We start from the raw sequence: 9,194 nt of genomic DNA on the forward strand, positions 1-9,194 counted from the left end.
TATGAAGTTATAGTCCTTAGGAGTGACATCGTGGTGGGGGTCTGTTACAGACCACCTAGTCAGGATGAAGAAATAGATGAGATGTTCTATAAACAACTCGTAGATGTTGCACGATGGCCAGCACTCGTTCTCATGGGGGACTTCAACTTCCCTGATATATGCTGGAAATACAATACTGCGCAGAGGAAGCAGTCCTTGAGATTTCTAGAATGTGTGGATGATTGCTTCCTGACTCAGCTGGTGCAAGAGCCTACCAGGGGAGATGCCTTGCTTGACCTACTTTTCACTAACAGGGAAGGACTAGTAGGGGATGTGAAGGTTGGAGATTGTCTTGGCCAGAGTGACCATGAAATGGTGGAGTTTGCTATTCTGGGTGCCGTCAAGAGGGTGACTAGCAAAACTATTACCTTGGACTTCCGGAGGGCAGACTTTGACCTGTTCAGGACACTTGTTGCAAGGGTCCCTTGGGACTTGCTCCTGAAGGGTAAAGGGGTCCAGGAAGCCTGGATGCTCTTCAAGATGGAAATCTTAAAGGCACAGGAGCAGGCAGTCCCGGAGTCCTGTAAGTCAAGCCGGAGGAGCAAAAGACCAGTGTGGATGAACCGGGATCTTTTGTTGAGACTCCGAGAGAAAAGGAGAGTCTATGTCCTCTGGAAGATGGGTCAGGCTACTTGGGGTGACTACAGAGAACTGGCCAAGATCTGCAGGCAGAAAATTAGAAATGCTAAAGCCCAGCTTGAAATTAGGCTGGCTACTGCTGTAAAGGAGAACAGGAAACCCTTTTACAAATATATTAACAGCAGGAGAAAAACTAAGGAAAATTTCCCTCCTTTACTCAACGAGGCAGGCAATATAACCACAGATGATAAGGAAAAGGCTGAGGTTCTCAATGCCTTCTTCACATCTGTCTTTAATAGACAGGACAGTTGTCCACATGGTACTTGCCCTGACCTGGAAGTCCGGGACGGGGTGCATAATGCACCCCCTGTGATTCAAGCAGAGACGGTCAGAGATCTTCTCCTCCATCTGAACTGCCACAAGTCCATGGGGCCAGATGGGATCCACCCAAGGGTGCTGAGGGAGCTAGCAGAGGTGATTGCCGAGCCACTTTCTGCCATCTATCAGCATTCCTGGTTATCTGGAGAGGTCCCACAAGATTGGAGGCTTGCCGATGTGACTCCCATCTTCAAGAAAGGCCGTAAGGAAGACCCGGGGAACTACAGGCCTGTCAGCCTGACCTCGGTATCAGGGAAAGTTATGGAACAGATGATATTGAGGGAGATCACACGACACGTGCATGGCAATAAAGGGATTAGACCCAGCCAGCACGGGTTCACCAGGGGCAGGTCGTGCTTGTCCAACCTCATCTCCTTCTATGACTGGGTGACCAGACAGGTAGATGAGGGAAAGGCTGTTGATGTAGTCTACCTGGACTTCAGCAAGGCCTTTGACACGGTCTCCCACAGTATTCTCCTAAGGAAACTGGCAGCCCGTGGTGTGGACAGGTTCACTCTTCTCTGGGTGGAGAACTGGCTGGAGGGCCGTGCCCAGAGGGTAGTGGTTAATGGAGTTAAGTCCAGCTGGCGTCCTGTAACGAGTGGTGTCCCCCAAGGGTCAGTTTTGGGGCCCATCTTGTTTAATATCTTTATTGATGACCTAGATGAGGGAATTGAGTGTACCCTCAGTAAGTTTGCAGATGACACAAAGCTGGGAGGATGTGTCAAACTGCCTGAGGGTAGGGAGGCCCTTCAGAGGGATTTGGATAGGCTGAACAGCTGGGCTGAGCAAAATGGGATGAGGTTCAATAAGACCAAGTGCCGGGTCCTGCACTTTGGCCACAATAACCCCATGCAATGCTATAGGCTTGGGGCAGAATGGCTTGAAGAATGTAGAGAGGAAAAGGACCTGGGGGTGTTGGTTGATGCTCGGCTCAACATGAGCCGGCAGTGTGCACAGGTGGCTAAGAAGGCCAACAGCATCCTGGCCTGTATTAGAAATAGTGTAGCCAGCAGGAGCAGGGAGGTGATCATCCCCCTGTACTCAGCTCTGGTACGGCCGCACCTCGAGTACTGTGTTCAGTTTTGGGCCCCTCACTACAAGAAGGACATTGAGGCCCTGGAGCGTGTTCAGAGAAGGGCAACAAAACTGGTGAGGGGTCTGGAGCACAAGTCTTATGAGGAGCGGCTGAGGGAGCTGGGATTGTTTAGTCTGGAGAAGAGGAGGCTCAGAGGAGACCTTATAGCACTCTACCACTTCCTGAAGGGGGGTTGTGGTGAGGAGGGGGTAGGCCTCTTCTCCCTGATAAGTAATGACAGGACGAGAGGGAATGGCCACAAGTTGCGCCAGGGAAGATTTAGATTAGACCTCAGGAAGCATTTCTTTTCTGAAAGAGTGGTCAGGCACTGGAATGGCCTGCCTAGGGAGGTGGTTGAGGCACCATCCCTAGCGCTGTTCAAGAAGCGTTTAGATGAGGTGCTTAAGGACTTAATTTAGTAGTTGGGTAGAGATAGTGATAGGAGGATGGTTGGACTAGATGATCTTATAGGTCCTTTCCAATCTTATGAACTTATGAACTTATGAACTTATGAAGCTCCAGATGAGAGCTAAAGCTTTTGAATTTGATATGTATGTGCAATTAATATTTATTATGAACATGATTTATAAAATGTAGTAATGCTCTTAGGAATGTTCTGAACTGAAGAAAGTTCATGGTGTGTAGAAAGTGTGCCCTAATTATGGGATACCATGCATACATTACCACGGGGAAACTTTCAGTCAGCAAGTAATCTATTGACTACATGTGTATTTTGCATCTCAGACTTGGCTCTGGAAAGCAGGGAGGAAAGAAGGTAAGATGTTACAGCCTTGTCTGTCCACATTCCTTTTGCATAAAAGAATCAAAAAGAATGAGGAAGAGTCTTGGATTAAAAGAGCAGAGAGGCACAACTGGAGGCTAGATTTCTTATCTGGCTCTGTATGTCAGGTGAGTCCTATATGTGTCCAAATGTCAGGACAGCAGGAGAAACCCTTTGATCTTGGGAAAACTCTTCTTGGCACCACACATGAATATAAGCTGCAATTAATTAAGTTGCTTGGTATAAAAACAAAAGCAGTGTTAGAAGACATCTAAAAATGAGTGGGTCTAATTGCTGTAAAAGTAATTGAAAGACTGAAATTGAAAGACCCTTTGTCCATTCAGGCAGGCAAAATTAATAGTTATATTTAGTAATGGTCTGTCTCTGGACCTAAGTCAAACTGATATGGTGTGATGCAACATATACAACTGTGCCTAGCTATTTACATTCTTAAAGCTAAGCCACCCAACTTCCATCACAGGGTGGCCACATACAAACTGCTTACTGACAGTGCTCCCTGGCACTTGCTAACCCATAGCTGTGCCTGAACATGCCTGGGGAAACACTGGTTGAGGCAAAGCCCTGCCAGGAAATGTGCTGGTCATGTAACAATGGGGACAGTCACAGCCCACTGCTAACACCTTAGCCTTGGGCCTCCTTCACTTACTAGCTCATAGATAATCTGACAGATCCAAGTGTGAAATCAGTAGGTTTCATTGGAAACTGGGACAGGATCAGCTGGCCCTTTCTCTGTTTAATTTTTCCAATTACAATCTTAATTTACCCGTCTGTAGTTGCTTATAGTACAATTACAACATTACAAAGTGAAAGAAGTAAGAGAGGATTAGGAAGTTCAAAATAAAAATGTGTAAAACAGACCTTTCTAATGAGGTCTAATCCTGCTGTTACATCTAGGCGCAAGTCTTCTGTGTCTAGGGCTGAGAGACTGCTAGGAAGCTCACAACTTTAGTGCAGAAAATCAAGGATGGGTCATTCTCTGAGGAACGTGTTGAATAAGCACTCTATTAATAGAAGTTACTTAGCTTTGCCGTAAGAAAATTGGGGGTGCAAGACAGCAAGATGGGAGGAAATAAAGGTAAGGCACAAGATCGGAAACCAACAGCTTCTGCTTTGAAGCCACAGGACCTTATCCTTCAGTAGCTCTGCCTCAGCAACAGCAGAAAGCTTTGTGGAATACTTAGCATTCTGAAATACCACAGAATTCAAAAGATGGAAGAGTACCCAGAACTCCATTGCAAACAGTGAAGCATCATGGATTTACTGAAGGTCTAAAGACTTAAATACTGTTCTGTTTGATAATGGGGATGCACATGTAAAAAAACATTTGGTAAACTCTGCACTGCATTGTGTATTCAGGTGAAGAAAAATAGTAAAAACTGTCCTCCTCTCTGGAACAACTCACTATGGTTTCAGATTTATATAATATTTGAATCAAGTCAAAAGAGATTCCTTCTATTTCACAGGCTCTTAATATTCACAGTTCACAGGTACTTGATAGGATACAATACTTTGGGTATTGTCCAATAGTTATTCTTCTTTTACAGTTTTTCTGATCTTTTTTTCTGGCTTACTTGTCAATAAAGTTAATACTCCTAGCAACAGAGTACAATAAAAATCAGAATATAATGAATTGGTTCTACTTAGAATAGGAAACAGAAAATTAACACAAAATATCTAATAACTACTGTTCTTCTCATTTTAACATTTATAGCAGAAATAGGCATTAAATCAGTAGCTCTGATGAAACTCTGGCCTCACAGAGCCTGACGCAGATCTATGAGGTAAGTCTCACTGCATTAAGTCCTGAGTTGGTCACCCTACAGTGGGGGAAGTGAATCCAGAGTTTTTCAGGGTTCCACTGGTACTGTAAACAGTGTAGTAACGTTACTTTATTAAGTTAAGCAATTTGGGAATACATTTCCATCTTTTGTTTTCAGACTTAGTTTCATTTTACTCTCTTCTTCTACAAAAATATGTCCAATAAGGCATGAGGATAAAATTGAAGTCTTACCCCATTACTGGTGCGTTACACTTGTGTGAACAGTGCAGATAGGGCATTAGTCAACGTTGTATTATTAATATAGCAGTGCAGCAGTTCTTTCTGTGACATAGAATGTTATTTTATTGTATTGCATTTAGTGGTTGTTTTTTTAAGGGGGAAGAACAGACATTGCTGGATTTCAGTTTGTTCCAGTAAGTATTCTGGCCTCAGTCCAGCAAATCATTTAAGCAGGTGCTTAACTGTAATGAAATAAAATTTTAACTGATGGCACTGCCTGTATATTTAACATAGTATGGGCTGAAACAGGACAAAAAGGATGGGAAGAAGGAAAAAAAAAGCAAATGGATTTTGATATACACACGTTTTTTTAATACCTTGATATTGTTAAAAGGGCCATTTTCTACCACCTATGCTGTGCAGTTCCCTTTTACCCCTCCCCAAAAAGGCAACTAACTTTTCTTGATATGATAATCTGATAGTTATATCCTGTGTAACTGCCAGTCTGGCCCTTTTAAAAACTATCCTATTAAGAGGAAGCTTTGCCTGAGCAAGGTATGCAGAAATGAGTCACAGGGAGTACATGGAATTTTCTCAGGACTTAGAGCTGTGCCTGTTGTAGCCAAAGGCAAAATCTCTGGTGGAGCTCAGTAGTTTTTCTCTGAATACATTCATTTTCTGTACCAATCTCTTTTTTAGTGAGAAACATAAAACCAACATGAAAGTCATGCTGAAACATACCACAAAGAAAGGTGTGTTCTCAAGTTGGGTTACCTAACCCAGGTTAGATAATTTAAGCTGTGGTTGCACAGCAATTTAAATTGCCTGCCAGGGAGGGTAGAACCACGTCAGCCAACAGTTAGATGGGCATCAGCTATTGCTGAGCTGCAGCCCCAGCTTCAGGCAGCCAGTGAGACAGGTGAGGTTCCTTGGATCAGTTAAGATGGAATACAATGCACAGATGCCATTTAAAACTCGCATTGTTTTCACCTGTCCATGTAAAGACATTGCTGTTGGATTTGTTTAGATTTTGCAATGCAGACAGACCTGGTGAAGGTTTCTAGAGACACAGCCTTAATAGAGGTGACTTCTGTCTCTAGTAAAGGGAAAACAGTTCCTTCCTCAGGGAGTCTGCAATCCTTATGCTATCATTCCCTGTAAAGATCCCAAGATCTAGCTTACAAACAGAAAAAAGCAAAAAAGTTTCCTAACTTTAGGAGAAGTTTCCAGTGTAAAATAAAAATAAATAAAAAATAAGAATTAAAAATTTTTTTCTTTGTTTTGCAGGTTAGATGACTAGGGATTTATTTGTTTGAATATTTATTTGGTTGCTGCCAAGAAGCAATCCTCTTGAATTTCACTACAGTAAGTGAATCTTTTCAACAGCAGGATTAAAAATGACTAGATTTCATTATTAGAAAAATAATACATATATTTTGCTCAGCAATATTTGTTTGAACTACAAGTGTATGGAATTCAGGAGAAAGCTGATGTGGCTGCATTGACCTGCTCTAAGTTCAGATTTAAATTGCTTCTGCGACAAGTACTGATGAAGTATAACAGTTATCTAAAACATACAAATTCTTCTGCTGCTCCATTTTTCTTGTCATCTCCAGTCACTGCTTTCAAAAAATATTTTTAGATGGTTATTGTTTTTGCATTCCTAGTGCATCACAAAAAATTGAGGAAAAAATAATGCTCTGGATAAAAAATGCTGCCCCATGAAAGTTTTTTGTTAGTTTTGAATAATAAGAGGTTGGAACAGATTGGCTTCTCTTGTGTTTAACTTCCATTTCTGAATGTTGACTTCAGCACCAGATTTCTCTGCACACCAGTGAGGTAGTCTCTGGAAACAGAGGGAAAGGGAAAGGATTATGAAAAATGGATTTTATACATGATCATATAAAATTATCCAAGGAGACTGTGCCTATCCAGGATGCAGTACAGAAGAAAATTCACACTGTAAACCCAAAGACACTCCTCCATGTCTCCTTGTATAGAATGTCTGCCCTTGAGGCTTAAAAGAATACCCACAACTATGAGAAAGGACTTAGCCTGGTATTGGAAGACTGTAGTGTTAGGAAGTAGAAAATGCATTTGAAACACATTAATCAAAAGCAAAAAACAACGCAAATAGTTTTACTTACAGTCAACAAAACCTTCAAGATGACTTGTACTTATTTTTACTTTGACTTATTTCCAGGTGTCCACATTTGGATCTCCATCTTACCTCTCTGTATATGGCATCACGTCTGACTCTTCATAAGGATAAAGTGTGGCAATGTTGTAGGTATGTTGTAGGTAGATGTAGGATGATGTATGCATTGGATATTGTCTTGTTTTTTAAGAGCTGTAGAATTTCCTGTCTGATTGTTGGTCTACTTTTATCTTCTCATCTATAATTACAACTATTATATTGCAGAAGACTAGAAATAAACTAAATTCTGTGCAATCTGAAACATAAGAGCAGAAGATGAGGAATAGGACAGAGAATTTATTTAATTTATAACTAAGGTAGATTAGAAACAAATGAAATGTTTGGGGCATCGGAAGAGCATTTACTGACTCATTTGTTCCAGGTCTTCTCCCTTGAACAAGCCCTAAAATATCTTAGCACTAATGTAGAAGTTGGCTGTTATTCTATCTTTCCTTTGCTCCCTTGCAGTTTACTTTAGGTTACAGAGCTGTACACCAATCTCTCTGGTCTGTTGTGGCCCAGGAAACTACAAATACTTTCAGCTGTGTCAGGTTCTACATATGCAAGTTAGGAGGTTCAAAGGGAAGCTTAATTGACACTAATCCTCATCTTGACTTTTGCTCACCTCCTCCTCTTTTCCCACTAAGCCTTCCCACCTTCCCACCTCAAAGCCACAGGAGCTTTACTATTTTTCTTATAAAAATATATATATTTAACCCTTTGGCAATCTCTTAATGCCCTTTTATTAAATCCCTTAACTCCTTTTATTAAGTCCAGGGTAATTAAAATGATTATAAACCTCTCTTGAGAGATTATACCCTTTAATCATAGTGCATAATTGCTGAGATGTAGGCAACATTTGTGGTATATCAAATATAAAAATACTTTGTGCAAAGATGTTTAATAACAATTTTTTAAAACTAAGATCTTGATTAAGGAGGTTTAGGGCATTAAAATTATATCTACATGGGGTCACAACAAAACATTGAAGGACTTCCAATACTTTTCCACATGTACAATAGCACAGTTGTAATCAAGTTTCTCAATTTCTTTCAACTCTGGCTCTTCAGATGACATAATCTGTCCTAATGCCATTGACTCCTGAGCTGCCACGCTATGTTTTCTGGGCAAACAGCACTAATGCACAGGTAAAATCCTTCCTTGGGTCACTATTCCCAAATCCTTCCTTGGGTCACTATTCCCCAGTCAGCAGAAGAAAAGTCAAGGTCTTTTCTTCTAAAGCAAGTTTAGATTTCCTGCCTGGGACTCTCAAACTGAGCACAGTAAGCACATAGTAATCTGTAAAGCAGTCAGCTGAATGCATCTTTTGAAAATAAATGTGGATGGATGTTGTTGCAATATGGTGGTGCACAAAGTATGTTTAGGAACCCCTATTTGAGTGTAAAATATTAATATGCACTGAACTTATTCATCTGGGTTTAGAGTTTAATTAGGACAATATTAGCTAAAACTTCTTACTTACAAAAGTACCTTCATTATCGCATTCACAGGACGTTAAATAGGACCAAAGTAGTGCTAAATCAGTCCTTGGTAGCTGCTAATCTTTTCTCTAACTGCTGGTGATGATTTAATCCCTGTGTCCTTCTGCTTCTGTTAATATATGGCCTGAATATCAGTTAGTACTTCCAGAACCAATCTCCTAGAAGTTCAAACACTGAGAGCTGAGAGAAACGCATGAGTGATAACACTTGTATTATGGGCACACTTGAAGTTGTATGCACTTAGAAAGCAGTAGGATGACATGGATCGATATCAGAAGTGTTTATTTAATCTGATGCTTGCTACTAGACTGAATCCTGAAGACTCAAAATTAAGATTTCTGATAAGAAACATAGTAGACAGCCAAGATTTGTCTTATTTCGCTTTTATTTTTGATAGAGTAAAAAAAAAAATTCGACAGGACAGACAGCTTATTCTTGATCACTTCTAGTTGCTGTTTATTTTCACGGGTGTTTACATAACTGAAGCACTGGAGCACTGCGTATAGTTAATACCAAAAGCAGGAAAGAAACTTAGTGTTCTGTATTGAAGGAGTTAATGAGTAAATCAACTGCTTCTAGGTTAATATTGAATGCATATCCTCTTATTACTCCAGAAAAAC

Source organism: Cyrtonyx montezumae, unplaced genomic scaffold, assembly GCF_038088225.1.
Source record: "Cyrtonyx montezumae isolate F1298 unplaced genomic scaffold, pur_monq_1.0 scaffold_13, whole genome shotgun sequence".
NCBI lineage: Eukaryota > Metazoa > Chordata > Aves > Galliformes > Odontophoridae > Cyrtonyx > Cyrtonyx montezumae.